At 35.3% G+C, this 25000-nt stretch overlaps 1 protein-coding gene and 1 long non-coding RNA gene across 2 annotated transcripts in view; one reads left to right on the top strand and one right to left on the bottom strand.

The window, feature by feature from the left end:
- The window catches only part of LOC147011609 (uncharacterized), a 284049-nt gene that overhangs the window by 217686 nt on the left and 41363 nt on the right, over positions 1-25000 (bottom strand). The gene's annotated exons all lie outside the window — the stretch shown is intronic.
- LOC147011610 (uncharacterized) lies at positions 3945-8530 on the top strand. Its single transcript, XR_015051808.1, has 2 exons — positions 3945-7201; positions 7299-8530. It is a non-coding gene; the product is annotated as an uncharacterized LOC147011610 (long non-coding RNA).

Raw genomic sequence — 25000 nt, 5'->3', positions numbered from 1 at the left:
CCACAATGACAGTTATACGCAGGCACACACTTTGCTTGTAACTCGAGCGGGTGCCATTGTCCGAGAAGCCTCTTTGGGCTTACAGTCGGTCGAGTGGGTGCTTCTTGTCCGCCCATATTCGCGGATGACCTATTTAGACAAGCCATTTTTAAGTATAGCCCTGGACGCAGACACCGTGGTAGTGATGGTTACACCCAGGCATGCCGGAAGCATTTCAGGATGGGGGTGGGGGACAAAAAATGGAGCCATTTTCATTACAAAAGGGGATGCCTTTTCCCAATGGTAATCTCCTGAAAATATGGTCACATTTCACGATGAAAAAGAAACCCATTATATTATATTTTAAAAAAAAAATACTTTACCTTGTATGAAGAGTGCCTTTCTCCTCATCAACTACTTCTTTGAAGAATTTTGTGTTTTTATTCTCACCCTGAAGGGGTTGTGACACTTTTCTAATGCCTCTGTCTGTCTGTCTGTCTGTCTATCTGTGTGTGTACATCTATATATTTTTGCTTTAATAATGGTTCTCTCTGCAACCACTTGTCTGATCGATGCAAGATTTTGAACAGAGGAAGGACTCCCCATGGAAAATATCTTATTGATAACTCTGACATCATAGGTCACATGGTATGGTGGCCATATTGGATTAAAGGAAAAAGTTTGGACATAATTTTCTACTAAACCACAAAATGAAAAAAATTGAAACTTGGCACGTGTCATCAACTCCCCATGGGGTATATAGGATGATAACGATGTCGTCATTGGAGAAGTATTATTCCAGCCATAATTGTTTGAAATCCTTATGCGATCATCTGATTGATGACCCAATTTGAGTGAAGAATTAAATTTATGACGTCATCCATAACATGGTCTGGTGGCCATATTGGATTGAAAATAAAAATCTAAAAATCTTCTTCTCCAGAACCGCTAAACAGATCGATGTGAAACTTCATCCATATGATTGACGAGCCATGGGGAATATAGTTGGAATTTTTTTTTTCATATTCATCTTCGTTGTTGCAACTTTAGTCTCAATGTGCACAAAAGTGATTGCTAAATGTCCCAATAATCAATCAACGTGCTGTTTTAATGTTCCCCATTCCATTCAATCATGCACTACGCCCACCCTTCTCCACAAGTCTCACCACCAAACGCAAGTCGAGAACCCCTCTCGCCTCACGCTTACCTCTTCCTAAACCCCCTCCCCACTCCCCCCTCCTCTCTCCACCCCCTTTCCTGAAATGTATAGTGTATAGTATAGGTGTTGCTCTTCCCACCCCCTCCCCAACCCATTGCTCTCCCCACCCTTTCCCGCTCTTCCCCCCTTCCAAGCTCCCCCCTTCTTCACCCACTCCTAGCATTCCCACCCCTCCTCCCTTCTCATTCCCTCCTAACTCCCCCTCCCTCCTCTCTCCCCTCCCATCTCTTCTCTCTCTCTCTCTCTCTCTCTCTCTCTCTCTCTCTCTCTCTCTCTCTCTCTCTCTCTCTCTCTCTCTCTCTCTCTCTCTCTCTCTCTCTCTCTCTCTCCCCCACTCCTCTCTCTTCTCCCCTCCCTCTCTCTCTCTCTCCCCCTCCTCTCTCTCTCTCTCTCCCCTCCTCTCTCTTCTCCCCTCCCTCCTCTCTCTTCTCCCTCCATCCTCTCTGTCTCTCTCCCTTCCCTCCTCTCTCTCCCTCCCCTTTTCCTCCTCTCTCTTCTTCCTCCTCTCTCCCTCCCCTCCCTCTTACTCCCCCTCCCTTCATATACCTGTCAGCAAAGCAACAGGTTGTGTTTGCTAGTAATCGATAAATTTATGTATAATAGCAATGTATATGACATAATTATGTGCACGTTTGATATAGATATATGGGCCATAATAGCAGTGGGCTATAATAGTAGCATGTTCAGTTAACAATGGTATTTTTGTTCAGAATGCATGAGCGTGTGAAGCAAGACGATGCGCACTACCAAGTGCTGTTGTGGTTATTTTTATTTCCTTTTTATCGCTATCTTTCTCAATTCTTTCCCCACACCTCTCTCTCTCTCTCTCTCTCTCTCTCTCTCTCTCTCTCTCTCTCTCTCTCTCTCTCTCTCTCTCTCTCTCTCTCTCTCTCTCTCTCTTTATCTCTTTATCTCTTTATCTCTTTATCTCTTTATCTCTTTATCTCTTTATCTCTTTATCTCTTTATCTCTTTATCTCTTTATCTCTTTATCTCTTTATCTCTTTATCTCTTTATCTCTCTCTCTCTCTCGGTGTAGGCAAAATCATTTTACTGTCCCGTAAAAAATTTTTTAGGGAGAACTTACCCCCATGCCCCCCATTTCCAGTGTCCTTGATGGCTCGTTGATCCAAAAGTACACCGATGAAGGCCTTTTCCCTTTGCTCATGAATATACATTCTCATCCATGAGTCATCATCTTCATCATCAGCAGGTTTGCAGGATGAAGACCTGCCTTGACTCACGTTGGGGGTATTGGCATACTTGCCACACTTGCCAAGTAGCGAGTTTGCGAAAGTTTGGACAGAAATTAATAATTTGTTCAGGCCGTGAGGTGGAGGTGGAAGAGGATGAGGAGGATGGTAAGGAGGATGATGTGTGAAAAGTGGAGCATTACCTGTAATTTGTTAATTTGAAGGTTAATCTACTTGAGACCCGGGAAAAAAATAATTATTTGTTCTGACCGGATGACTGAGTGGTTGAAATATTTTACCTGCACTTCCGTGGGTTTGTGATTTGAATCCTGGTCAGAACTCAGGACATGATTATAAATCTAAGTTGTATTAACTATGACCTTGTAATGTGCTCATATTAAAATTTAATTGTTAAATGTATTTTCATCGAAGTGGGTCCCTATCCTCTATCTCTAACCTGCTCTTATCCCCTTTATTTACTTTTATTTATCCATCAACCACCCACAACCCAATATCCACACAGTGCTGCCCTCTTGCCTACCCCTTAATTTAATGGGCCGGTTAAACAGCTAACTAAGGCCTAAGTCACATTTGTTCTACGGCGAGGATACGGCGGCCGTACGCCCTCTGAATTGACAGAAACGTGCGGCGGCCGCAGAGTTTCTGCGGTGGCCTCAGGGTGGCCCTACGCCGTTTGGCTATCTTTTACAGGCCGTAGTAGGGGTCGCCGTGGAATTATAAAGCGGAGTTATAACTTTTTTCATTTCTTCGTTCGCCATAGCAATTCTACAAGCCGAAAAAAAAAAAACTGGTAAAAAAAAAAAAAATTAACCCATTCGTTTCCGTCCGTCTGGCCGCACGTTCGCCTTAGGGCCCTCTGCGGTCGCCTTGCGGGCACCTTGAGGCTACCTTGCGTCTGCCTTGAAAATTCTATGGCCGCCGCAGGGCCCCCTTAAGGTCACCGTTCAACATCAAATCAAAGACCGTACGGCAACCCCACGTTTCCGGTCTCCACAATTTCTAAGACCTAGGCCTAAGTCACATTTGCTCTACAGCGAGGATACGGCGGCCGTACGCCTTCTGAATTGACAGAAACGTGCAGCGGCCGCAGAGTTTCTGAGGTGGCCTCAGGGTGTCCCTACACCGTTTGGCTATATTTTACAGGCCGTAAGGTCGCCGTGGAATTATAACGCAGAGTTATAACTTTTTTCATTTCTGCGTTCACCGTAGCAATTCGACAAGCCAAAACAAAAGAACTGGTAAAAAAAAAATTAACCCATTCGTTACCGTCCGTCTGGCCGCACGTTCACCTTAGGGCCCCTATGCGGTCCTCCTGTGGTCGCCTTGCGGGCACCTTGCGTCTGCCTTGAAAATTCTATGGCCGCCGCAGGAACGCCCGAAGGTCACCGTGCGACATCAAATCAAAGACCGTACGGCAACCCCACGTTTTCGGTCTCCACAATTTATAAATATGCCGTGCAGCTCCCCGAAAAATAAAAACATATGTGACTGCTACATTGTGTGACCGTGGAAATACTGTGGCCGCCGTATAATTGCTAGTGGCCGTAGATTTTGGAGACCCCACGGCCACCGTGGCAAATGTGACCTTGGCCTAACTAACTAAATTCAAAGTGTAACACCCACTGCTGAAGGAATAGTCATGGGATTTAAACCCACACTCTGAAGGGTGAAGAACCAAGTCTTTAAACACTCACCCCAATGCTGTTCATGGCAATTATCATTATTATTCCAACCCCCGGAGGGAGCGAGCGGGGTATTGTAATCGTCCGGTTTGTTTGTCTGTCTGTTTGTTTGTTTGTCTGTTTGTTGGGTAGTCGATCTAGTCGAAAAAAAAATCTCAATTTTTTTTGTATACCCTTATTATCAGTATTTCCGTCAATATGTTTGTCAGTCTGTCCCTCTGTCGGTCCAGTGCTCCGTTAATACAATGGCGATTTCGATGAAACTTGGTTGGTAGGTTCATACCATGACCTAGTTGTGTTCAAATGAGAACCGTTGCTAAGGGCATCACCATTGCCTAGCAACGGGGCTTTGAAATTTTTGAAAAATCATAAAAAATGTATTTTTTCGAAAATCAAAAATCGGGCCACGAGCGACTGTGGGCAGTACATTCAGCCATATTGTCAAAAATTTTCCAGCCGGATCCTATGAAAACTGTCGGAGAAGATAGACTTTGAATGAACCCTGGTCGAAAACAATAAAAAAACGAAGTTCGTTATATCTCAGAGACTATGAGTCAGACAAGCCGGAAGGCTTGTCTGACATGGCTGCTCGCTCTAAATGGAAAGCTGGCCGTTGTGACTAGCCGATATTCATGTACATGCTATAAATCAATTTCATTCTTTGACAATCGAATGGCCACGGCGCGATGATCAGAGTACAAATTAGCGAAAGTTAGAGTATGCATGTATCGGAGATTTTCGTAATTTGTATATTGTTCAGGAATCAGTACATGATCCAGCTGAGCAGCGCCACTTGTCGGTCCATGACAGGAAGGAATGAGGTTCAATTGAGTGCAGAAAGAATCAATTTTATTACGTCCGCTGGCTTGTTTATTTATATGATGCTGTTCGACATTCTCCTTGGGCACAAAAAAACAGGTCCCTCGGAGATCCAGTTTAGGAGGTATTGATTTTTTTTGTATAGTCCACAATAAGTGTACGATGTACGATAAAGTATTTTAGCTGTTGCTAAAGGCTCTGTCACACCTTGACGATTTAGCCAGCAATGGCAACGTATAAAAATGTTTGTAAAACGTTGGTGTACACTGAAATGTTGATGTTTTTAAAAAAGTTTTGGTCGTATTCATAACGTGTTGGTCGTATGCATAACATATTAGTAACGGGCACAGAACGTTTCGTTGTCTTATAGATAACTTATACCAACGAATGCTTAGCCTGTTGTTGGCGTTCACAACCTATGCCCAACGATAGTAAAACTTAGGCATAGCGCGCTGCACGCATCGCCGACGAACTCGTGGCGTAGCCTGTTAAAAACCTGCCGGACGCCGATTTAAATCATAACCGCCTGAGAATTGGAAGTGTCAACATCGCGGTCACACCTTGACGATTTAGCCAGCGTATGCCAACCTATGAAAATGTGTCTAAAACGCTGGCACACGTCGAATACGGTATGGGTAAGTTGTGTATACGTTAAGAGCACACTGAAAAACGATGAAGTACGCTGTCATATTTCGTGATACGTCTCGTACGTTGTGAAATTTCAAGCATGGTGAAAATTTTACTACGTACTCGCCGTATGGCTCACACGTTCCGCTATGCTGGAAATAAGTTGTAGGCACGATATGCGATCGTTGACACACGTCGACACAAGTTCATTGTAAGTTACTCATAAGTCGAAACACGTCGAGGTAATGTTTAGCATACCCGAAACTTATTTTCACCGTTTTCTTTTTTTTCTCCTTGGCTCCATGAAGGCACGAGACAAAATATCTGAAGTTGTTGTTGTTGTTTTTTTTGTTGTTGTTTTTTTTGTTGTTTGTTTTTTTGTTAGTCCATCACGAATTTTGAAATAAATTCGGACATTTGCTTTTAAGTTTCGACGTCGACGTGACAATATCCTCAAACAGAAAATATTCACAGAGGAGGAACTAAGAATAAGACATGAGCAAACTGAAGAGGAAATCGGACGTGACGTAACGGCACGTGACGAAATATCGGAAGTCGTTGTTGTTGTTGTTGTTAGTAGGGTAAGAATACTGATTCTGGCTCACTTTTCCCCATGTAAATGAATGGGGGATTTTCAGCGATTCATATTTTTTTTCCCTAAAAATAAACCCCCTTTTTATCCCAAGGTATATTTATTTGTCTCCCCTTTTAACCTGGAGGTTGAACCTCATTGAATTGAACACCTGGGGGTTGAACAGCTCACTCATTGAACCTATAAAGATTTGTTCATTCTCAAATTCCTTCAATAGTTTAATTTTCTTTGCACAATAATCCCCATCTAAAATATTGACAAACAAAACATTTGAATCTTTATATTTTTTAAGATACCCCATTTGTGTCATTACGAAATGATAAACTTCTCTTAATGCTCTTGTTTGACCACCTCCTGAGCCACAGGTTATTTTTTGTTAAGCCCCCGCCCACTTTTCTTTAAGCCCCGCCCACTTTTGTTAAGCCCCGCCCACTTTCAACAAGGTATTCAATAAGCCCCGCCCACTTTTCCTAAGCTCCGCCTACTTTTGCTAAGCCCCGCCCACTCTTACATCATTTCCAGTTCATCTCTGACTCACAAAGAAATCACTAGAAAATTACAGGATGTTATGGTTTTGAAAAATTTCCCAATGAAGGCTTGCCTAGGCTTGCCCAGGGAATTTCCAAAGGAAACCACACCCACCAGTCTTTCTCTATAAAAGCTTCAAACCCAGGCTCCATTTTAAACATTTGTTTTTGCTGGCAATGGTGTTTTGTGTGCTTGTCTCGAACTCTCTGTCTTCTATGGAACTAAACCTTCAAGTTGATGAACTGGATTCAAACCTCTTATCTATTGAGGTAAGATTTTTTATTTTCCTATTTTCAAACTTTGATTGAAGCATACTCATTTAATAATTAAATAACTTAATTAATACATTATTATTTTCTCTCACAGGAAATTGTGTCTGAAATACGAAATGAAAATACTGCTTTTGCTACAACTTGGGGGAAATTGTTGGCTTGGTTGAAGACCTTGAGTGGGATGACTTTGGTGTTCCTTGGAACTCTCTGTCTTCTATGGAACTAAACCTTCAAGTTGATGAACTGGATTCAAACCTCTTATCTATTGAGGTAAGATTTTTTATTTTCCTATTTTCAAACTTTGATTGAAGCATACTCATTTAATAATTAAATAACTTAATTAATACATTATTATTTTCTCTCACAGGAAATTGTGTCTGAAATACGAAATGAAAATACTGCTTTTGCTACAACTTGGGGCGAAATTGTTGGCTTGGTTGAAGACCTTATGAGCGACCAAGACCCACAGAACGAGTTCGTCCTTGATGACCCAACCAAAGAGTTATACCTTGGAGACTCACAAATTTTGAAAAAATCAGTAAATGAGTTATCCTTAAGAGACTTTGTAAGTTGGTTTTACTTTGAATACTTGAAATGTGGGTTCTGGATTGATAACTCACAATGTGATACATATCTTGGAAACTCAACGGGAATGTGGTTATACCTTGAAGACTTGGAAAGTTGGGTTTATGTTGGACACTTGAAACTTTTTTGGGGGCTTTTATTTATTTATTTATTATTATTATTATTTTATTTATTTATATTTTGGAGACTTTTGGAGTTGCTATCACTCTTTGGGATCTAAACCTATCGATGTAGTTCTTTGTCGGATGGTGCTTGATGGGAGCAAGATCAAGAAAGTTCTGGGAAGAAAGTGCAGGCTTACTCCCCCTTTTTACGTCATCAAACCTGAAAGCCTTAAAAGACAGAATTGGAAGAAGAGAAAAAAAAAATATATACATTGTTCGTTCTGGGAAGAAAGTGCAGGCTTACTCCCCCTTTCTACGTCATCAAACCTGAAAGCCTTAAAAGACAGAATTGGAAGAAAAAAAAAAACGTAAAAATATATATATATATAGGTGGAAATCTCATTTTGAAAAAGACATTGTGTTGGGCGAGGATTGAGTTGGGGTTGAGATTTTGAATGTGAGGGTTGGGGTTGAGATTTTGAATGTGAGGGTTGGGACACACACACATACACATCAACAAACAAAAGTTAAGCCTTGACTATTCAGTTGAGGATTCTGTGTTTGGGGTTCACAGATGTAAGAACGTCCACCCCTTGACACACATTATATACTGTTATACACCTCGGACTTGGCCCTCGAGTGTCCACAACGGTGTATAGTAGGAGGGAGTGAAGCGCCAACCTATTGCTCCCATTGCACACACACACACACACACACAAACAAAAGTTAAGCCTTGACTATTCAGTTGAGGATTCTGTGTTTGGGGTTCACAGATCTAAGAACGTCCCCCTTGACACACATTATATACTGTAATACACCTCGGACTTGTCCCTCTAGTGTCCACAAAGGTGTATTATCTGCTTAGTTTTGTCTTTTGTAATTCCTGTGAATAAAATGAACCTAAAATCTCTTCCCCTTCCAAATCATATATTTTATAAGTCCAAGGAACTGTATCTATTACATCAACAATTTTAAAAAGTTCTTTCGTCCATCGTTCAGTAAAACCCTTTTCAAAATGAGATTTCCACCTATATATTCTTACGATATCACCAACTTTGAACTTAGGTTTTCTGACATTAATCTCTTTTTCATATTTTAATTTTGTAAATGTTTCTGATGGCTTCATATTCGTTGACGTGTGAATCGTGTCATTATACTTATCCACAATATCCTGAATAAAAGATGACCATTGTTGTGAACCGAGTTGTGTGAATTTTTTATATAGTCTCTCTTTTAAGGTACGATTAAAACGTTCAACAACAACTGCCTTCCCTTCATTAAAGGTACTGTATAATGTAATACTGTTATTTTTTAGAAAATTCATAAATGTCTTGTTATAAAACTCTCTACCCTCATCAGTCCACAATTTTTTAGGTTTTCTCTTACTTTTATTAAATATCTGTTGAAAAGCTAACATAAGAGTATTACCTGTTTTGTTTTTTAAAGGGACAACCCACGCATATCTACTCCTCAAATCAATAACGGTTAAAGCATACTTGTACCCCTTATCATTATTGAGTTCAATCAAATCAGCAGACCAGATATAATCAACTTCCTTGGAATAAACTTTCCTTCTCTGAAACTTTGTGAATATTGGTTTATGTAATTCATCAGCTAATTGCTCTTCAGTCTTAATGGCATCATTAGAGCCTATAAGTTTTTTGAATTTCCAAGTCCAAGTTTCAATTTAGCACTAATCATCTTCTTCACGATGAACCTATCAACTTTTTCTCTCAAGGTTGGATTTTGTATCAGAGACAAATTATACAACATTTCTCTATCGGCTTCATGCTTTTCTTCCAACGTTGTGGTATTCCCATAATCAATATCGTGTCTCATGCACACTTCATCAACTCTATTGATTGGTTTACTCCAGGATTTAGGATTGTCTGCCTCATCTAATCTTTTATCCAAGTTTGTGCCTGGACCACAGAAAGAATACCCTGGAAGATGTAATTCCCCTGGTATTCCAGTAGTTGTAAATTTACTTCCTGATAAAAACTTTTGTATATCTCCTCCGAGTTTGTGTTTGGAGATAAATTGATTTTTTTTTGAACCACACACCGAACATATACCTTTTTGTATAACCCTGTTATTTTTACTTTTAATATATGAAATATTTTTAGTATTAGTTTTCTTTTTACATTTGAGACAATAACTCATTTATTTATGAGAAAAATTTCTGCAGAGTGCAAAAACCTTTTTAGTTTCCAACATGCACATTTGAATCTTAATTTTTAAAACATAAAGAATCCTTAGAAATGCCTTCACTCTCTCCTCCATTTATTTAAGAAAAAACTTGAATTAAAATGAATAGCTTGACGATGCTAATAGTTTTGTTGAAAGTATTGCAAATAGACTTGTTAATTCTTTGTATTCCTTCCTGGTGGGTTGAGTTATTTTCTGTAATACCTCTATTCTTTTTTGAATCTCACTGGTTTCCATACTATAATATTTATTTATTCTCTCTCTTTCCTCCCTCTCCTCCCTCTCTCTATTCTCTCTTTCCTCCTTCTCTCTCTTCTCCTTTTCCTCCTTCTCTCTCTTCTCTCTTTCCTCCCTCTCTCTATTCTCCCTCTCTCTATTCTCTCTTTCCTCCTTCTCTCTCTCCTCCTTCTCCTTTTCCTCCTCTTCCCTCTCTTCTTCAACTCCTTCCTCATCCCTTACTATACTTGAATCGTTTACACCCCATAGAATATTATACATATATTCATCAGGATTTCTTGTTATTCCTGTATCCAAAATAATTTTTTTTACAACAGGAAACCAATAAAATTTCTTTTGAATTTCTAAAAGAGCCTTACCTTTTCTTAACCTTATAATTTTTTCATTATTTAACATTCTAATTAAATCTAAAGTTGTCGGTTTATCAACATCAGCATAATGCCAATCTTTTATTGAAAATACCTCATTCTTATGTTGTAGAACATATTTATTAAAATACCGAATACCCTTTTCTTGAAGGTATGCTTGGACACAGAAATGATAATTTTCTTGAAGCCTTCTTGCTGTCATTTATGTATTAGAAATATATGTTAGAATAATATTATGGCACGAAACACCTCCCCATCTTCCCATAGTTAAATCATTTTGTATTTCCTTACTTATTATATATAATCCTGTTTTTTCTGTTTTCATGAGATAAACAAGGGCAAAACCATTATTATATTTACCCTTATTAAATTCTTTTATTTGTTGTTTACTAATCGTGGCTCCACAAAACTCATTCTCGATACCAAGTGGATAATATTCTTCCTTACGAGACTGATTTAATTGTTCCAGGTCTTCGAGGTTAATTTTAAATGACCAATTATACCCTAAATCATTCATATCATACCCCCATTGTTCTATTCTCATACAAACGATACGCCCTTCTTTATAAAAATTTATTTTAATTCGAACTGTGAATTCTGTATGACCTGGAGATAATATCAACACTTCTGTATCTTTAGAATACACAGCCGTTTTATTTAAGTATATATATTGTGATAAATCGCTTAATCTCACCAAGTCATTCGCGTCAGTCGGGCTTGGATAATTTTTAATTTATAAGCATTTTTCATGTTAATATTTTTGTTTATATTATATTTATGTCGTTCAGCCTGTGCCTTTGTATAATAATTTGATAAATCAATATCCAGTTCTTGAGATACACCAAAGATAGAACCATCTTTACCAACATAAGTCATTTATATTAGATTAAAAATAATATCATAAAATTTTTTATTTTTGTTGAGTTGAAATAACACATATAGACATAATTGACCACAACACTTGGAATTTAATTCTTGGACTTGAAATGTTTGATAAACACCATTCTGTAAGAATTTTATGACTTCAACAGGTGGTGGAAGACCAAAACTATCAAAATAATATTTGTCTTGACTATTAAAAATACAAACCCAATGAGAACCATTCCCATCATTATCTTCTAAGTTCATAATAATATTCTTTGTATGTTTCGACACATTTGTTAATTCATCTCTCATACAAATAACCACATTATGAATTTTTAATTTCTTACAATATTTGGCAAGTTGTAAATTTGATGTTGTATTCTTTCCAAATTCTTTCAACCACTCATCAATGCTCATTTATTTATTAGAAAGATATAATCCATTACCTCTTTTCGTTAATTTTACACCTGCTTGTGCTATAGAAGAAAGCATATCTCCAACTAACAATCTCGCTTTATCAGGCAGACCTTCAAGTTTTTCAGCAAAATCTACAATTACACCACTTCCACTAATTTGTTTCTCCAACTCTTTGTTATGTCTTTCCAATTCTTTTTGAGCCTGGAGTTGAGCTTTCCTTTCGTTGGCAGTTTTGACCGCTGTTGAAATACCACCCGTCAATGCTCCAACCGCACTTAAACCAGCAAATAAAGGAATTAGAAATGGGAGAAATCCTCCACTCGTCTCTCTTATTGAATATTTTTTCAACATTGGTTTTGTCATTTTAATTTTAAGTGAGCCAGTGTCATTCAAGATTTTAACCTGTTCTCTTGTGAGCAAAACATCAATTCTTACTGCTCCTTTTCTCTGAATTGTATTAACGTTAATCGTACAAGGCTTTTGATTTTGAACACAAGATGATAGTTTATGAAGATTGATTTGATTAACATATACCCCAGTTGGTACTTTGCCACTCATTTATTTAACAAAAAAATTATGTGAGACTAATCATCACACCATTATCTGTATTAATCTGCAATTCTGTTTCTTCCAAAAGCAAACAATATGTATCAACTTCTTCACTCTCTCCTCTTTCAATGTATAGGGAAGTATCCACTCGATTAGACTTTATAGTTTCTTTTTGAGCGCTCAGGTCAAACGTATAGATTGTATACAAACTTTTAAATGCTGTCATATCCAAAATAGGTTCTTTATTTCCATTACTTTCACACACCTTTTGGTAAGACTTGTATGCTTCAGCAAAATCACTTTTTCCCAATTAATTTCCAATCTATCTCGTGGATAAAATGTTCCATCAAGAGAAACGCGAAGTTGTTTCACCTTAGCATTATCACTCAATGCATTATTCTTATCAGTCGCAGTATCACCATCTGGCTTTTTAAAAATCATCCACAGATATCGTGGCTTTCCTTCCAGAACACCCAAATTCCACGTGTAAGTAGTTTGATTGAGTTTAACGTGTTGACATCTTCTTTTGAGGTATGATACACTGAGTGGTTTCTTTGAGTTAAGTCTTCGATTCAACATCTCTTCTGTTTTAAGATTAGGAGTATATTCACTGATATACCAACTCATCTCCTCAATTACAAATTTATTCTGATCACCAAAAGCATTACCAACACCAAAAAGCAATCTATTTTCATTATCATTCCTTTGTAGTTGAAATCTAATTTTAAGACCATACAGAACTTTATCATAATCACAAAATCCAAATATACCTTTAAGAGGAACTGCCACAGTAAAACTATTTTCTGCTTTTGTATCATCATTATACATTCCTTTCCTTTGAATATATCCAGGGTCTGTGTTTGTTCCCGTTGACATATCAGGAATAAAACCTTCGACAGACCCCTTTCCCATTCTATCACTGAATGTATAGAGTGTAAATTTCATCATTTCAGATACAGCAGAGACATAATCAACCGCTTCAACTTCTTGTGTTCCAATATACAATCGCACACTATCAAACATTTTCCAGAAGAAATCATTTACAAGTGTAGCGTTTGTGTTATTCCCAGCCTTAGTGAATTTAAATTTACACAACAAGAAACTTTCGGAGAGATTCAAATAGGTTTGTTGATTATTTATTTCAAAACTTTTTGTACCATTTGTATTCCAGTCTGTTCCAGTTATTGCATTTACCTTGAAGTAATCTTCTTTTTTAGTGGAGTTTGAGATAATAATAGTATCATCCAAATCATAGATACTATCAATTGCTTCCATACTTGTATTTATTTAGGAAAAAAGATGTTAAAACTTTTGAAACCCTGATCCAAGTATTTGAATTATTTTCTGTCATTCTTGGGGAGACAACTGAGTTTTACCTTTCTTAATTTCTTTTATTGCTTGTAATTTATGAGATTCTTTCTGAGCATCTTTTATACTCTTTACAGCACCTGCTACATTTCCCACAGCAGAAGCAGTTGAACCAATTAGGTCTTTATGTTTAAGAATAGTTGAACCAATACCCATGAGAGTATCAATTATCCCATCTCCTCTAAATTGATGTCCGACACCCCTTTGTCTCTTAGGTTTATAGTATCCTCTACCAAGATACATACCTTCACCCTTGTAGTACGGGGAAAGGAACATCCCATCCCCTGTAATTATTTTATATTTTCCCAACTCGTGCTTCCTCACAATAACCGTCGTATTTATTTATTGAAAAACTTCACGTAGGTGAATTCTGATGGATATAACTTCTCCATTAAAAGAGATCACACGATTATCTTGGTCGGTTATCCTAAAATTTACTCTGTGTATGGTTTTTCCTGACACAGGTAGATAAACCAAATTTTTAGGCTCCATATTGAATTTATAACCAATTGGGGTTGAGTATGCGCTGAATGAAAATATTGTATTTGTTTTTAATCCATCATTATAAGCACCATCAATCAAATCACAGTGAATTAACACCGAATTTATTCCTGAGGATATTTGAATGACATTATCACTGTAAAACGTCCCATTAGTTTCAATCTTTTTTGAGGAGAAACCTAATAACTCTCTAAATGAATTATCAATTGTGAAATCAACCTTGTAGTTATTTTTAACTTTAATCGTTGATTTTGAAGTATGTTTTTGAATGTTTATAATAATATTTTTTGGTTCATCACCCTGTTCTTTCATAAGACGAGCAATTTCGGAAGATATTTGAGAAATCTCGTATGCTCCGGGTGAGACTGTTATCGTTTTGTATCCACTTCCCGGATTATAACTAAACTTGTCATTTTTCTCGGTTATATTAAATAAGGTATTATAAGTCTCCATGGACAATAAAGATGCCTCATATTCTTTTGTTGTGTCAAGTTGTAGTGGGTATGGGAATGAAGATGTGTGGTCGCTTGTTGTGAAATTAAAACTCAGGATTGTGCTTCTCATCTTATTTAATATGAGATAAAATGTCTTTATATTGAGATTTATTAATTATTTTCATGTTCATCAACTGGTCTAAAATGGCTGATGCTTCATTAAAACAATTGTTATTTCCAGCCTTCTTACTGCCGAACAACAATAACAGTCTATTAACTAATTGCGATGGGTCATTTGGAAGAAAACTAATACCTGAACCAAGGATACTTAAAGCCTGAATAATGTGTTTCTCCTTCTCATTCTTCCTACTTTTACCAGAAAGAATAACCTTATAATTTAGAGTGTTCAGCAAATCAATATATACTCTATCATCATTATTTTCCATATCCAATGGTTTATCAATATACTTTGATTCATCCCTCACAGTTGAACCTTGTCTTCCATCTTTTGTGAGAAGAAACATTAATCTCGGAGTGAGTTTAACAGGGGGTTGAGCAGAACTTAAGAACCTTAATTCATCATTAAATATCAATACCTTTTCTTGAACAAGAAGAAATATTGCTGGTTGTTCTGTTGGAATGAGTCCTGCTTTGGTTTTTGAATCCGCTGAATATTCATTGTTTTGAACAGCATTCACAATATAATCAGGGGGTTGATTAATCTCTTCCAGTTGTTGAAATAAACCTTCATCATCATATTCTAATTCTCCTAAATGCTCTAATTCTTCCTCCGTCATTTGACTGAAATCTTTTAACATTTGAAGCTTTCTAGGAGTATATTCTACTGTGGGAACTGTGGAAACATCTTTCATTTTTTCTTGGGAAGTTTTTAAAAGTGGTTTAAAAAATTTCTCTTGTTTTTTTTCAAATGATTCTTCGCCCGTTAGTTTCTGTCTGCGTTTCTTCTTTATGTCTTCCTGTTGTTTTACAACTTTTGAAACCAACTCTTGATGTTCCTTAAATCTTCTTGCTCTTTCTTTTGTATCCATTTATTTATTGTAAAATATCATTTAATGAATTGTAAAGATCAACAGGGAAATTTTCCTTTTCTTCATCATTCAAGTAGATGTGTTCAAATAAATCCTTTTCTTTAAATATTTCATCAAATTCTTTATTAACATTAATGCGAGTTGTAATTTCTTCTTCACTAATCCTTGCATCTCTGCTTTTCATACGTTTGTGTTGAGTTTCTTCATCAACATCAAAACCGAATGATAAAATCTTCACTCCGCTCAGATATTTAATAATTTGTCTCGTTCCTTCTGGATTAGTTTCTAATATCCCAACACCACCAGATTTTAGTTTCTTTAACTCACTCTTACAATGTGAATATTTTGTTGTACCAAGAGAAACCTCCTCAAATATTTGTCCTTCATTCCTCAATCGCATATGTTCCTCCACTGAAATATAGTGATAATCTTCACCTTTTACTTCTCCAGGTCTTATTGCTCTAGTTGTTGTTGATACAATGCGTATCACGGGGTGTTTTTTAAGTAAATTTACAATATTCTCATTTGTACTACACAAGAACCTTGATTTATGAAAGTTTTTTCCAGAAGCAGATTTACCCACAAGATTTATAATAATAGTTGTCATTTATATATGTAATTGTTTATAAAACAAAAAATATATCCCTTAATATCTCATCTTGTTTCACAACAATATATTTATATTTTTCAGTCGTGTGCTTCATATAATCCTCAAATTTCTTTTTACTACATAATGTAGAACAATTATCTCTCCAAAAATTATTGATATCTATTGAATTTAACTTGAATAAAATAAAAGTATTAGCATTGTTTCTGATGGAACGACGAGGAAGTTGAAAGTACGATTGACTAAGATAAATACAATTACAAGAAGAATGTCTCCCTCTTGTGTAGTAGCTGTCCATTACCGTTTGGTTTCTCTCATTAACACAATCATCAAAGATAACGAGGTTCTTTTTGATTTATCCAAATCTTGGGGAGACGGTATATCATCCGTATTATCACTAAGAATACAAGTTATAAGATTTGATTTCTTTTTACATCTCTGTGTATCACAAAATAGTTGAATTATATCTTCAATGTTATAATCATTTAGGTTTTTTTGACGTTTAAATAAACCTATTATATCTTCATTTTGAAGACCAGCATTAAAACCTTGTGAGAGTAGTTGATACTCTGGTTGAAAACTCGACTTTGTGAAAATTATTAAATTATCATAATCTAAAAAGTTGGGAGTGAGGAGCATTTTTAAAAGTAAGCAGGTTTTTCCACATCCACTTGAACCAACTATGAGACATCTTAATGAATTTGGGAGATTTTTATGGTTGTTAAATTTTATCTTATTTTCCCAAATAGGTAAAAAATCATTCATTTATATATTTGAAAAACAGGTTATTTAATTTATTATTGGCTTTTTTAGAAACTCTATATTTTATCCTAAGTTCAGGTTTAATTTCAAGATAATCCATTATTTTATTTATACAATATCTTGTGTTGATATTTCCCTGAAAATTACATCCATGAATAATATACAACAACAATCCTTTGAACATTTCTCTTATACGTTCAGTTTCTTCCCTTGTAAGGAAAGGTGTGTTATCATCCTCATACTTTACATTCATTTCTCTAATCAATCTTGTAAAGTAATTCATTTTTGGTGTAAATCTAAAAGAATTATTTTCCTTTTTATATTTTTTATTATCATTAATTAGAAGATAATCACAGAATATACATTGTTTATAGGCTTTTGACTCTGTGTTTAATCCCTGTCTTTCACACGCAGGACAATTCTCAAATTTGTCATATGGAGAATCAGGAAAGTCTAGCATATTTATAAAGTAAAACTTTACTTAAACTGAAATTCATCTATACTTTCAGTTGTATATTACCATCGATATCGATATACTTTTTTTCATTATCAGATTCAACGACAACATTTTTTATATTAAAGGTAATTTTAAAATTATCGTTAGCTACTATTGAACGAAATGTCATTTCACCTGATATATTAACATCCTTTATTTCATCAAGATTTACATCTTTAGGGTTGTTGAAAAAAATACAAATTTCTCCTTGCATATTACAGATGGTCTTATCTTTTCTTTCTAAAGCTTCATCCATAAGGTTTTTGTTCTTTGATACTTTTTCTTGTTTCATTGCTTTTTCTAGTTTTGAATATATTACTAGAAGGAGAGGAGAAACTTTTGTTAGAGATACTTTAATTGATGTTCTACCAGGTATACTAAAAGCCCTTCCACTGAAGGAAATTGAAGAACTCATATTATTTACCATAATAGTTTTTATCCAATAGTTGTTATATTTATCTTTGTTCAATTTTACATCCTTGACATATTTCTCAGTATCTTTAACAGATGAAGAGATTGATTGAAACTTGTCTTTTGTGTCTTGAAACATTGTATTTATTAAGTGAAAAAGTTGGAGGATAAAATGTTTTTAAGCACAGATTCACTTATAAATTAAACGAAATTTTCATCAAGAAAATTTTAGTTTAAGCAAAGTTTTATTCTATAAATATGGTGAATACAACGTACTGCGATGTTTGTAATCACGAATATAAACATTATAGAAAACACCTCCGAACCAACAAACACACATTTAATCTATTTCATCAAATATCTCCTCTTGAGTTGGAAAGAAAACATTGTGATATCTGTTCAATGGATGTTTTGAAGAGTAGTTATAATCAACATCTTCAATCACAAAAACACAAGAAAAATGAGTTTAAAGTAAAGGGAGACTATTATATTAAAAACACTGATGAGGCATTTAAAGGGCATATAAAAATAAGGATTTTTCAATTTGGAGAACCCGGTCCATCATCAATAGCTGAATCAATTGAAATAGTGAAACCCGATGTTGAAAAATTTATTAAAAAGACATTAAAAGAAATGAAAACTTTAAAGTTTTATATGGGAGTGAAAATGAATATGAAAAGACAAGATGAAGAACAAACTCCTTATATGAGAACAGATCTTCATTTTATAACATCATTTCAAGATTTTTTGAATAGTGGGGTTTATGAAGAACTATCAAGACAAGAGGAGGATGTTGATAATACAGTGGTAGGAAGTGGATTCAATATTAAAAAAATCATCTTTTTAGATATACACATTCTAAAATCAAACCCTCTTAAAGCTTCTTCTTATATTGAATTACCAAAAGAAATAAAACTAAAGAAGGCAGTTGTTAATATTAAGAACAATGATAATAAATGTTTTCTCTGGTCTGTTCTTGCTCACTTACATCCACCAAAATGTAATTCAGAAAGAGTAAAACAATATATGAAATATGAGAATACCTTAGACATTAAAGATTTTAAATTCCCAATGCCATTAACAGATATTCCTAAATTTGAGAAAAAGAATAATCTTTCTATTAATGTATATGGATTAACGGATACAAACAAAGTTCAAATATTAAAAATTTCAAACAACTATAAAAATGAAGAAACACACATTGACCTTTTATATTTTAGTGTTGGAAAGAATTCACATTACACATACATCAATAATTTATCAAGATTAATCTCTTCTCAGGTATTCAGAACAGCAAACAAAATATATCCTTGTAAGCGATGTCTTAATTCATTTCATACAAAAGAACGATTAGAACAACATTCAAAATATTGTAGTAATCATAAATCAGCTGTAATTACAATGCCTAAACCTGGTGAAAAGATTTATTTTGAAGATTATAATAAATCTATCATGCACCCATTTGTGATATACGCTGATTTTGAATGTATCCTTAAAAAGATAAATACTGCTTCTCCTAATCCAAAAGAACCATATACAAATAAATATCAAAAACATATTCCTTGTGGTTTCTGTTATTATATCAAATCATCTGTTGGAGAAAAGTATAACAAACTTGAACATTATCGTGGAAAAAATGCTTCACAAGAGTTTGTAAAACGATTAGAAAAGGATTGTATAAGACTCACTAAATTAATGAAAGAAACAAATGAACCGATGAAATTAACCAAAGAAGAAAAATTAGAATTTAGAATGAACAATATCTGTTATATTTGTGAGGGGGAAATTAAGGAGTCTAAAGTTAGAGACCATTGTCATCTTACTGGTAAATATAGAGGTCCCGCTCATTCCTGTTGTAATCTTAATTATAAATTACCTTCTTTTATTCCAGTCTTTCTTCACAACAGCGCCAACTATGATACACATCTATTTATAAATGAACTTTCAAAAACACCAGGGAATATTTCTGCTATAACAAACACAAGTCAAAAGTATATTTCATTTTCAAAAATGATATTCACAAAACCTTTAACTCGTATTAGGTTTTTAGATTCTTACAAGTTTATGGGAACACCACTAGCCTACCTCACATCAAATCTAAGCTCCACGGACTCTTTTCCAAATCTTAATTCATTCTTTCCAAAAGAGGAAATTCTCACTAAAGAGGAAATTCAGATTAAAGAGAGAATTCAAAGTAAAGAGGAAACTCTAATTAATGAAGAAATTCTAACTGAAGATGAAATTCTAATTATAAAGAAAATTCGAACTAAAGAGGAAATTCAGATTAAAGATGAAATTCTGATTAAAGAAGGAATTCTTACGAGAGAGGAAATTCAAACAAGGAATGAAATTCAAAGTAAAGAGAAAATTCTTACAAGTAAGGGAATTTATCCTTATGATTATATGGATTCATTTATGAGATTTAAAGAAACACAACTTCCTTCAAAAGAAAGTTTCTATAATAACCTTTATGAAGAAGAGATAAGTGATAAGGAATATAAACACGCACAAGAAATATGGAAAATATTTAAGATAAAGAACCTTGGAGAATATCATGATTTATATCTAAAAACAGATGTTTTATTGTTCGCTGATGTGTTTGAAGCTTTTAGATCACTCTGTCATCATAAAAATTGTTATGGATTAGATCCTGCCCACTATTTCACAGCTCCTGGTTTAGCTTGGAGTGCAATGTTGAAAATGACAAAACAAGATATAGATTTAATCAGTGATGTGGATATGCTTTTGATGATTGAGAAGTCCAAGAGAGGTGGAATATCACAAGTATGTTCAAAAAGATATGCTAAAGCAAATAATAAATATCTTCCAAATTATGATAGTGAAAAAGATAGTAATTATTTGATGTATTTTGATGCTAATAATTTGTATGGATGGGCAATGTCTCAATCTCTGCCTTATGGTAAATTAGAGTGGGTGGAAGAAAAGGATTATGAAAAGGCTTTGATGAATATTGTTATTTCTTCTCAAGAGCAATTGAATGACGAAGAAGAAGGTTATTATTTTGAAGTTGATTTGAGGTACCCGAGTGATCTTCATAATAAGCATAAAGATCTTCCTTTTGCATGTGAGAAAGAAACTCCAAAGAAAGAATGGTTAAGTGATTATCATAAAAGTTTTAATATTAAAGGTAAATCAACAGAAAAGTTATTAACAACATTCTATGATAAAGAGGGATATGTTTTGCATCAGAGAAGCTTAAAACAGTTTTTGAGAGAAGGATTGAGAGTAGCTAAAATTCATAGAGTTTTAAAATTTAAACAAAGTCCTTGGGTGAAAAAGTATATTCAATTCAATACAGATATGAGAGCAAATACAAAAGTAAAATTTGAAGGGGACTTTTATAAATTAATGAATAATGCTGTATTTGGAAAGACTATGGAAAATGTTAGAAACAGGCAAAACATTAGATTCGCAACATCTTGGAAAGAAGCTTCGAGATTGATAAATAAACCAAGTTTTGAGAGAGAAGAGGTTTTTTCAGAGAACTTTTCTGCAATTCATATGAAAAAGGAAAGTATTGTAATGGATAAACCAATTTATATTGGAACAGCAGTTCTTGATTTATCAAAGATATTGATGTATGATTATTTGTATAATGACTTAAAGAAAGAGTATGGTGAAAATGTTTCATTGTTGTATATGGATACTGATAGTTTTATCCTAGATATAAAAACTGATGATGTTTATGAAGATATGAAGAAAAATATTGGAGTATATGATACAAGTAATTTCAGCAAGAAGAGTGAGTTATTTTCCAAAAAGAATGAAAAGGTTATTGGTAAGTTTAAGGATGAGTTGGGTGGAAAAGTAATGAGTGAGTTTATTGGATTGAGAGCAAAGGCATATGCTTATAAGTATGGTGAACAGATTGATAAGAGGTTAAAGGGAATAAAGAAATATGTAATAAAGAAATCAATAACTTTTAGAAATTATTATAATTGTTTGATGAATAAGAAAGAAGAATATAGGAAAATGAATACAATAAGAAGTTATAAACATAACATATATAGTGAAGAAGTAAATAAAAAGGCATTAGGAGCCTTTGATGATAAGAGATTTATTTTAGATAATGGAATAGATTGTGTTCCATATGGATATTGTATGATAGAGTGTATAAAATAGATTATGTTTTAACGATGGGAAGATGGGTTAGGGTTTTTAAGGGCTACCGCCGCGTTTTTTTCACAATATATAAATGGTTAAACCAAGTATTAATCAAACTAAAGAGTGGAGAAAATCACAGTCTTGGTATATAAATGGAAAACATAATGAATGTGAAAAATATCAAATAAGTCTTATTGAAAAAATAACTAAAACAAAGGTAAATAAAACAAATAAGCGAATTAATTTAAAAACTAGTAAGTTAGAGGATGTAAAGAAAAAAATGAATATCCTTGAATGGACTGAAAACTTTGATGGTTATCAATTGAACAATGAAAAAACAATTTACTATAATCTCAAAATGATATGTGGCTCAGGAGGTGGTCAGATGAGAGCATTAAGAGAAGTTTATCATTTCGTAATGGCACAAAAGGGGTATCTTCAAAAATATAAAGATTCAAATGTTTTGTTTGTCAATATTTTAGATGGGGATTATTGTGCAAAGAAAATTAAACTATTGAAGGAATTTGAGAATGAACAAATCTTTATAGGTTCAATGAGTGAGCTGTTCAACCCCCAGGTGTTCAATTCAATGAGGTTCAACCTCCAGGTTAAAAGGGGAGACAAATAAATATACCTTGGGATAAAAAGGGGGTTTATTTTTAGGGAAAAAAAATATGAATCGCTGAAAATCCCCCATTCATTTACATGGGGAAAAGTGAGCCAGAATCAGTATTCTTACCCTACTGTTGTTGTTGTTTTAACGCTGCCAATACGCCATTATACTGTAGCTGTAAATTAGAAACACGTTCAGTAAGTTCTGTGGTCGTCCGGAAGACGTCAATCAAATACGTCTACATGCGTTGGAGGTACGTTACACATAGGTTTAAAGCACATTACTCATAGGTTAGAAATAAGTTTTGGGTATGCTAAGCATTACCTCGACGTGTTTCGACTTATGAGTAACTTAGAAGTAATGTGCCTCGACGTGTGTCAACGATCGCATAACGTGCCTCGACGTGTGTCAATGATCGTGTAATGTGCCTACAACACGTTACTCATAGGTTATAAATAAGTTTTGGGTACGCTAATCATTACCTCGACGTGTTTCGACTTATGAGTAACTTACAAGTAACGTGTGTCGACGTGTGTCAACGATCGCATAACGTGCCTACAACTTATGGCCAACGTAGCGGAATGTGTGAGTCATACGCTGGCATACGTCGTAAAATTTCAAGCATGCTAAAATTTGAGGACAACCGCAAAGTACAACGATGAAAGCCAGCGTACTACGACGTATGGCAGTGTTTTTCAGCGTGCTCTTAACGTATACAAAACTTACCCATAACGTATTCGACGTGTGCCAGCGTTTTAGACAAATTTTTCATAAGTCGGCATACGCTGGCTAAATCGTCAAGGTGTGACAGCACCTTAAGCAACGGAGGTGTGTATAGCAACCATTCATTTTTGTGTGCATGCTAGCCACATTGTACACATTTCACCCAAGTTTCATCAAAATCAGACTTTTTCTCTTCGAGATATTCGCAATTAACCGTTTCTGAAATGTTCGACATGTACTCGCCCAAAAACCTATGTCCTCCTACAAATATTTTTTATTAGGGTTGCAAATTAGCATGAAGGGAACTCGATAAATTGCACACAGAACTCTAAGCTTCGATTTTTCGATTTTTTTTTATTTTTTTCGATTTTTTGACCACTTTAAAGGGCCGTTGCTATGCCGTTGCGAGGGCCCGGGGTCCCATATTCGAAAGCACACGATTCCCAGAAATATTGGTCCTACCTACCAAATTTCATTGGAATCGGTTGAGTGATTTAGCCCCTAGGCTTGACCAAAGTTTCGCAGACAGACAGACAGACAGATGGAAATGTCCAGAATAAGGGTACTCAAGAGCAGTATATTGGCGAGGAGCCAATATACATGAAACTGGTATGGTAGGTTCATCGTATGTCCTAGTTATGTGTGAGAAAGAACCGTAGCTACGGACCCCTCCGTTGCCGAGCAATGGCCGAAAAACCTCTAAATGTGGGGGTATTTTAACGAAGAAACAATCTGCAGCATTAACCCTTGAAGCGAGAATCATGAATTTTGTTGTGCTTAATCCTCAGGTCATTCCTCATCGAACGGGCCCATCATGTCAGGTTCTATTGGGTAGTCGACTACCCATGTCCGCCTACCGGCTTGTTTGTTTGTCTGTCTGTCTGTTAGCAACTTTAAGGCAAAACGGCTTCAGCAAACACTATCAAATTTAATCCACAGGTGGGCAATGAACCTTCGACGAGCTCATTAACTTTTGGGTCTAATTGGATCAAAGGTCAAGGTCAAGGTCACGAAAATATCAAAATCGTTTTTAGCTCATAACTTCGCCAAAAATGATCTGATTCACTTCAAACTAAGCTTATAGTGAACCGTATTCTATTTGTCACTTATAATCCTACCCATTCCTATAGTGAAAAATGCATATTTGTGAAGATCGGTAGGGTCCGAAGACTTTATGCCTTAAATAGGCAGGATTTATTGTGCCTGGCACCACTTGTTATTATTTTTATTAATTTTAACAATCAAATACCTTTGAACACTTGAATAATGGATAAGAATATGGGATTTGAATTCATCACCTTCAGCTGTCAGAGAAATGTTGAACCAACTCAACCAACCTGATCGGTATTTAACTGAAATAATCATAACAATGAAGTACTGGTATTTAATAATCCTGAAATGATGAGTAAAAGAACAGGATTTGAACCTGTAGCATTTACGTACACCTGGCACCCCCTCCCACACACACACACACACACCCCCACACACACACATGCACACACACACACCACACACACCCCTCCCCCACCCTTCCCAGTGTTCTATCCACTCATCCAATCCCATTGTTATTACAACGAGCAAGTTGTCCATGCCCAAACGGGATTTCAAACCGAGTAGGGATGAAGGAGGCAAAAATGCAAATGGAATC

The sequence above is a fragment of the Eptatretus burgeri genome, chromosome 15 (assembly GCF_056783735.1).
Source record: "Eptatretus burgeri isolate ZD-2024b chromosome 15, Ebu_testis_v1, whole genome shotgun sequence".
Classification (NCBI taxonomy): Eukaryota; Metazoa; Chordata; class Myxini; order Myxiniformes; family Myxinidae; genus Eptatretus; species Eptatretus burgeri.
The sequence above is the reverse complement of the archived record's forward strand: the minus strand, read 5'-3'. Positions and strand labels throughout refer to the sequence as shown.